Below are 8695 nucleotides of genomic sequence, written 5' to 3'. Positions count from 1 at the left end.
TTTATTTTTATTTTTCTGTGCAAATCATTCTAGGGGTTCTCTCCTGTGTAATACCCCTAATAGACTTAAACTCCTAGTTGGGGAGCCATCGATAAACACTTGGAAAGAAACCGTGGATGCACATTGCATAATCCAATCGATTCACTCACAAAGGCACTTACAAGGGGAGAAATTATCTTATGAAGGTATGGTTTGATTCTATTTACCAATATTTTGCAACAATTTTGCATATAATAATGCCTAAACTAATAATCTGAAAATTTCCACCAGATTCCGAGTTAATTATGATTTATGATTGACACATGCATGGTTCGAGAAATTTCATGCAAATTGTGGAACTGCAAGGCCATGGAACCTCCTGCATTGGGTAGGTTTGAGAATAATGAATGATGGAAAAAATGTAAAATCTTGGTGGGAGTGAATCTATCAAAGCTCTTAAGGGGATCATAGATTTCCTAGTTTTCTATTATGGAGATTATGGAAGAATAGAAATGGGAAGGTGTTTAAGAATACTATATATGAGAACCCAGATCATTTTGGTGTGATAGCTTGTTCCAAATGATTCCTTTATTAAGATAAATTTTGAGGCATCAAGGAAAAGTGATGATTTCAGTAGTTGTTGGGTGTACTGTGAGAATTAAGAAAAAGGAGATTGAAGCTATCTGATCTGAGGTGTTCCGAATCAAGGATGCAGTTGGATAGTCTTACCAATTGGACAAGGCCAAGGTGGAAGGACAAAGACGTACACCGAAGTGATCTGCAAGCACAAGAAGGATTAGAGGCCCGAGGAGTTGTTCCTCGGGTAGGCGTTTTGACGCTGAAGTAAGTTGAGAGTCAAAAGTCATTTACCTTGAGGGTGAGGTGCCTTTATATACCTGAACATCCATGTTGTAATTGGATAAGGCTCACAGGGTTGTCGAGATTAGGTTGTTTGTTGAGGTTCCCAGGAGCTTCCCCTTTCCTCGACAAGGCATGTCTCCTTGTTTGTGTAGAACTCTACCTCCTCAGTGCACCTTCTCGCAGCGCGGTTGCGTGAGTTGTGCTGACGTGGTCTGATGCATGGTTTTTAAAAATGAATTGGTGATCAAACTGGTCAGAGGTCCGATTACCGGTTCGAACGGTTTGACCGTTTGACCCGAACAACCGGCCCGTTCTGACAAAAAAATAAAAATAATAAAAAATTGGAAAACGATCAAAATCAACGGTTTTGAGGGAAAAAACAGTTTTGGAGGAAAACAGAATCGATTAGGTGATCGGTTCCTAGTTTTTTCGGTCCAACCGTCCAGTCCGGTCCGGTTTTGAAAACAATGGTCTGATGAGGTCGTCCACAAAAGTTGACATGTGGTGACTTCGACCAGCTTAGACACCACCCGAATAGAGATCTTGACTAGTAAATGTAAATAAGTGGGCCAATGTTCTATTAATATTGCTGAGGCTTAGGTTGCACTTGAAGCCCATGACATTGTTAAACCTTTCGAGTTGAGAAACATTACCACTAAGGGGGATTCAAAGTTGGTGATAAATTGTCTCAAGGGTCAAGACATGGTGTTGTGGAGAATAAGATCCATCATCAAGGAGTGCTACTCTTTATATGAGACTTAGAGTTTAAACATCAATATTCTTGCATCTTTAGAGTTTAAGCGTTGGTCATGGAGGAGATAGTAATATTTTAATCGTTAGCAATAGGATTTAGGATTCAATTTGTCTTGCTGATGTGTTGGGGAGGGATATCCCCGGGTTGTATAGCTTGCATTGGCTTCTTTTTCCTTTCTTTCTGTTGAGGATTTTGCAGTTTTTGTTACTTGATTTTATTTGTTATTTGTTTAATTAGTGAGTGGGGACCACAACACACTATTTGATAGCTTTTAGAGTACAAATTTTATGTTTTATTGAGCTTTTTTTACATTAGCCACCCTATAAGGGCATATCGATCATTGCACACTTTTTTTTTTATTAAGTATAAATACTAAAGGAAGAGAGCAGCCACATTAGATTGCTTCCTCTTCCTTTTCTTCGTTCTTTCTCTTCTTACAAGAACTTTTTTTTTCCTTTTTTTCATACATTTTTTATTTCAACAAATTTATACTTGGTATTAGAGCCTAGTTAGGATTTTTTTAGGCCGATCCATGTAGTCCTAGTTTAGTCAAGCACATGAGGAAATAGAAGGCTGATTGATCTAGTTAAGATTCCCACTTCTTGGATTTTTGTGGGTTTCATTCATCAAGAAGGTGATTTTTTGTTTGATATCAAAATCAAGAATAACTAGAGTGTGGAGAAGAGTCTTAGTCAAGTTGGACTCTTTATTTTTTACCTAGTGTTGGGCAATTTGACTTATTTTGGATATCCTTAAGTTTTTAATAGGGGGTGGTTTAATTTCTTGCTCTCCCTTTCTAAGTTTCTTGGAGAGATCAATACCTCTTATCTCTATTCTCCCATACCTCTCAAGAAGGGAAATTTCTCTCCAGGCAAGGTTTCTTCATCCAAAAAGGGTTTTCTTCCTTTGAAAAGTTTTTCCACCCTTTCTTGCGAGATTGATATGGTTTTGGAGTGTTTCTATCTAATTCTTGTTAGTTTTTAAATTGATTGAGTTGAAATTGAGGGGTAGAGCATTGAGCAGTAGTCAATTGGAGACCTAAGTCTAGGTGCAGGGGTACTAGTGATCTTTTTGGATCTAGGATTATTACCCCAGTAAAATTAGGTGGTATAAACTATTTAGAATGGGGATTATCATCCAAAATGTCTATTGGTGCTTGTGGGAAACTAGGGTTTATTACTAGGAAGGAGAATAAACTTGATACATATTCCTCCCAATGGGTGTAGAAAAATTACATGGTGATGTATTGGCTATGTAATTCAATGTTACTTCACATTGGTATTTTTTTTTTGTGGGTTACTACCTAGAGACACTTGTTGGAAGCTACACCTACACCTTATACCAATCTGTGTTAATAATAAGAAAGAGAATGCTAATGTGGTAGTTATTAGAGAACCGGCATGACCTCTTACTCAGGTTGATTTGGAGTCCATTGCAATAGAAACAGTTAGGACAAAATTGCTGAAATATGGGTAGCTTATAAGTAAGAATGATTCAATTGGTTCTAGTTTTATAGGAGGGTAGCAAGGTGGAATTCATATGCCACTACCAACTATGCATCCACTTTAGGTAAGAAGGGACCCCCTAGATTATAGGCTTAGGAGCATTTGACCATATGAACAATATGTCTAACATTTTTACTTCTTACTAGGTTTGGCAAAGATAGTCTCTACAACTGATGGTTTTCACATTCCCATTTTCGAGAGAGGGACAATTAGGGTAACTAATGGTATTACTTTGTCTTCTGCCTTACATGTTCTAAATTTCACACTAATATCTTTTCTATGAGTAGTTTGACAAAAAAAAAAACTAAACTATTCAGTGACCTTTCTTCCTGATAATTATGTTTTGTAGGATTTAGAGTTAAATAGGATGATTAAGAGTGGTCTGAGGTGAATGGAGTCTGCTTTCTAGATGCACTTTCAAGACATCCAAGTCATCATGCTAGTAGCAATAGTAATGAGTCAGAGTCATGAGTTAAATTATAATGTGGCATAACTGTTTAGGTAATCTTTCTTTTAGTTCATTAAGATGCTTATTTCCAAAATTGTTTAAGTCTGTTCAGTTGTCAAGTATGGAGTGTGAAAGTTGTCAATTGGGAAACATTGTAGCCATTTTTTTTAAATCAAATAAGAAAATAAGTTCTACTTTTGACATCGTTCATACTAATGTATGGGGCCTTATCATATTTCTTCCATGAGTGATTATCATTACATTTTTTTGTTCATGGATGATTACACTTGACATTTTTGGATATATTTGATGAGATTACGTGATGAAGTACCTATTTTGGTATGGCATTTCTACCTAAATGGTCCTCATAATTTGGAGTGAGGATTAAGATTTTTAAATCAGATAATGATAAAGAGTATTTTGATAAGGATTTTTTTTGTATTGATTACTCATCTTTCGCCCCCATAGGGGCCGTAATTTAATTTTCATGGCATAGTACCACAAACTTTACCTAGCAACATTACACTCCTCTCAAAGGTGGATTTAAAGCCGTTAGTAGCAAGGCTCAAAACCGAATTGCGTCTAGGGCTTACCTGGTTACGTATCAACCAAGCCACCCCATACTTTTTGGAGTATGGAGTGATTCATTAGAATAGTTGTGCTCATACATTACAACGGAATGGGGGTGGTAGAGAAAAAATACACATTATGGAGGTGATGACAAGTCTTATGGAGTGTGTTTCGATTCTTGTTTAGTTTTGGGGTGATGGAGTTTTCACAACTGTGTAGTTAGTTTAATCAACCATGTACCTTCAGTTTCCATCGTAAGAAGTTGGATCTTAAGGCAAAAAAATGTATTTTTCTTGGGCATTCTCAAAACAAAAACGCATTGTTGTTATGATCAAGTGTTTTGTAGCAAGTTTGTCACTATAGGTGTTACTTTCTTTGAGTTTACATACTTTTCTCTAACGGTTCTCCTTAGGGGGAGTGCTTTTTTTTTTGAAGGGGATAGGGGGTAGAACTCACAATATTCATCTTCTTGCTCCTTTTCATTTGTTCTGCTAGCCCCACCACAAAATACACCATTAACTCCTCTATTTGTTACTCCACCATCAGCTCTTCTAGTGTCAATACCTAATCCATTATGACTTGCCTCACAATTTTTTAGTGCCAACACAAGAGGGTTGATTCTAGTCATGCTCCAATAGAGGAATCCACACCTCTTTGTTAGGTCATCAAAGATTCCAGGTTCGACTAATACAATTTTAGGTATTTCACTTGAGCTTGTTATTGCTTTTAAGCCTATAAATGCTATTTTTGTACCTAACACTAATGTTACAGTTGATCTTGATCTTCTCATTGCACTTCGCAACAGTAAGACAAAGTATACAATCCATTGCATTTTACACCATGTTTCCTATAGTAGATTATCTTCCACCTAGTATGCATTCTTTTCTTCCCTAATATTTGTGTCTATACCAAGGAATGTTAGTGAGGCTCTCTCTAAGCATGAGTGGAAAACAACTATGTAAGAAAACAATGGAAGCTTTGATTAAGAATTAGACATGGAAAATAATTAATCTTCCTATAGAGGAGGTGTCAATTGGGTATTTACTGAAAAATATAAGGCCGATGGCAGTATAGAGAGGTACAAGAAAAGATTGGATGGAAAAGGATGTACATAAACCTATGTTATAGAGTATCCAGAAACCTTTGCATTAGTGGCTAAGATGAGCTTAGTTTGAATCCTTTTGTCTTTAATAGCTATTTACCCATGGCCACTCTTATAGCTTGATGTAAAAAACTCTTTCCTTAGTGGTGATTTGTAGGAGGTGTATATAGACCTTCTAATTGGTTTTTATAAGGATGCTTGTGAGGAAAATATTTGCAGCTTGAAGAAGTCAATATATGGTTTGAAGCAATCACCTAGAATATGGTTTGATAGGTTTAGGGGGCATTGATCCATTTTGGGTACACACAAATCCAGTCAAACCACACTCTCTTTGTGAAGAGGAATGGATCACATGTGTCAATGCTAATCATTGTGGATGATATAATTATTAGGGCAATTTCCTTAAACTAACCCTACTGTTTGCGAAATTGACTAACTAAACCCTTATTGTTTACATATTGTCTTAAAGTACCCTTACCATTTCTAAAAATTGACATCACCGTTAAGTGCTAATGGAAAGAAACAAAATGTCAAATTTTCCTTTCACTATTCTTCAAATTTCAAATAAAACCCAACCGATGAGTAGTTATGATGATGATGTTTTTGAGATAGATCGAATTTTCCCTTCCTTCATCCCACCAAGAGATGAAACAAAGCGGAGGGGAGAGAAAGAATGCAATTGAGAGGGAAGGAGAAGAGAGAATAATGAGGAGAAAAGGATTAGAAAAAAGAAATAGAAAAGTCATTGTCAGTGATGATGATGGGGAAGACTAAAAGAAGATCGCCGCTAAGGATTCGTTGTTCTCGTTGGAAGATGATGAATAGTTTATCCAAAAACTGAAAAACAATCATCTCTAGATTTTATTTCACCTTGGTCGTAGTTATGGAGAGGGAAAGAGGATCCAACGGGTTCCTGTTACTATTCTGTTCTCGGGATCCATAGGGATGCCTCCTCTAAAATCTTGCGAACTTCTTCCTTATCTTAGAAATTCATCAAGATGACATACAAATAATTTTTTGGGGGTAGCCCACCAAACAAACTAGACGTCCTATTAGGAAGTCAAAACTAAGGTGATGTAGCCCGCCATGCATAAATAGGTCTTGCAGAAAAGCCAAATTTTGGGTTTTTTAACTTTTGGATTATCGGAAACAAAAAGGAGGTATGTGGACTTTGTAACTTGAAGCTCAGAACTTGGACTAGTTCTTAATTAATTCCTAAAAAGTTACGACAACCCTATTCTCCGTCCATTCCTCACTTGCTCATTATTCTCTATGAAAGTGATCGTCTCTCAAACTGCAATACCTATCCACATCCAAAACCAATTCCATCCTCAAATTAAAGCCCATTGTCGACCCATCCAAATAAATCTTTTTCATCGGTAGGGAGATGCTCTGTTTTGATGATTGCCATTTGTAACATCTTTATATTGTTACTGAATTCAGCACCAACACAAAGGCAACATGTCAAAACTAGATTACTTTATAAGAATTTTCCTTGAATATTTTTTTCACAACCATTCAAGTTAGTAGCACTATAGTAGGGTAAGACCGCCTGAGTTTAGTCATTTCCGCCATTTTATAACTATGGTTTTTGTTTGTATCATGATAACTTTCTTTTGTCAAGCACTAAAATCTGTTAATGGGTCTTAGGAGGTTACCGAACATTGAAGAAACACCTTGGCTCCGTGAAACTACTATCGCGCCTCGAATCGACACCTTTGCGACTATCAAAACATTTTAGGTATGCACTTGGATCACCCCATTTTATCTTCAGCCATTTGACCGATCACCTTTAATCTGAACAAAAAAAAAAAAAAGAATAGTAGAGAGAGAGATGGGAGAGCATTGGTGAACAATGCTCTAGAGGAAGGGGATGATGTGCAGTGCCCCTTTGATCAGAGAGATCTTTGCCCACCCCAACACACGTTGTTGAGCACCGACCTACTGCCCATATTCCCTCCACTCGTCAACCATTGACTTGTTTCCACTTCGTAACATTTAGTGCTTACCTCAAAAACCCCTTGGTTCTTCCTTTGTGCCATAACCGCTCACGACCCAAAGTTCGTTCCCGACCACACCCAGAGGTCATTGAACCGACTTCTAAAGGAAGTGACGAGGCTTCTATTGAATTGACTTCTGAAAGGTTATTGAACAATAAGGGCATTTTAGGGATTTTAAAATAATTACCACTCACATGATGTCACATGTGAACAAAGTGTGACGGAAAATTAATGGCAAGGGAGGTTTTAGATAATTGATAGAAAACATAATGGTACTTTAAGACAATAGATAAATCGTAAGGGTGGAATTAGTCAATTAGCTAAATAGTAGGGTTAGTTTAAGGAAATTTCCCTAATTATTATAGAGAATGATTTGAATGAAATTGAAGCACTCAAGAAGTCACTACAACAGGAATTTGAAATTAAGGACCTAGGTGAGATAAAATATTCCTGGAGATTAAGGTTACAAGATTTAAGCATGGGATATTTTATCTCTTAGAGGAAGTATGTGTTAGATCTACTATAGGAAATTGGAAAAGTAGGAGTTAAACTAGCTAATACTCCTATTGATCAGAACCACAAGATTAATGTTTTAGATGGTGAATTAGTTAAGGATGTAAGGAGATATAAGAGAATGATAGGCTGGCTGCTATATTTTGTATGGCATGCCCAGACATTACTTATGTTGTAAGTGTTGTGAATGAATGCTCTTTGAGTTCAGCATTAGGGAGCCATTGATAGGATACTTGCATACTTAAAAAACATTTTAGAAGAAGTGTCAGTGATGTTATATTGTGACAACCAACCTACAATCAACATTGCTTATAACCCAATTCAGCATGATAAGATGAAACATATTGAAGTTGATAGAAACTTCATAAGAGGGAGGGTGACAACTGAAAAAGTTTCCCTTGCTTATGTTTGTTCTAAATTATAATTGGCTAATGTCTTCACCAAAGGGGTTGTAAGGAGTAAGCTTAAACATGATATACGCAAGTTGGGAATGTGTGACATTTACTTCCAACTTGAGAGGGAGTCTTAAGGATTTTGTAGTTTTTCTTACTTGATTTTATTTGTTAATTGTTTAGTTAGTGAGTAGGGACCACAATACATTATTTGAAAGCTTTTAGAGTAGAGTATTTTTCTTTTTTTCTTTTTGCATCAATCACCCTATAAGAGCATGCCAATCATTGTACACTATTTTTATTTTAAGTATAAATACTAATGGAAGAGGGCATCTAGATTAGATTGCTTCTTCTTCTTCTTTGTGGCTACTCGATTGGGAGGGAGGTTGGAATGTTAAAAAAACCGCCACATAAATTTTTGGGAAATGGGAATTTAGGAAAACTTGGGATTTTTAAAGAAAAATATTTTTTTTTTCTCGGTGACTTGTTGCCCAATGGAGATTAGAGATTCTTGGGGTCCGAGGACCAATGTACAGTGTGGGAAGGAGTTAAGCACGCCACACGTGCCCAA

The 8695-nt window shown here is 36.6% G+C and overlaps 1 long non-coding RNA gene across 1 annotated transcript; it reads left to right on the top strand.

The window, feature by feature from the left end:
- Positions 1-33: 33 nt before the first annotated feature.
- LOC148878414 (uncharacterized) lies at positions 34-543 on the top strand. The gene is made up of 2 exons (XR_016102136.1): positions 34-185; positions 271-543. It is a non-coding gene; the product is annotated as an uncharacterized LOC148878414 (long non-coding RNA).
- Positions 544-8695: the final 8152 nt, after the last annotated feature.

Source organism: Nelumbo lutea, chromosome 1 (genome assembly GCF_056320005.1).
Source record: "Nelumbo lutea isolate HS-2025 chromosome 1, American lotus-T2T, whole genome shotgun sequence".
Lineage (NCBI taxonomy): Eukaryota > Viridiplantae > Streptophyta > Magnoliopsida > Proteales > Nelumbonaceae > Nelumbo > Nelumbo lutea.
The sequence above is the reverse complement of the archived record's forward strand: the minus strand, read 5'-3'. Positions and strand labels throughout refer to the sequence as shown.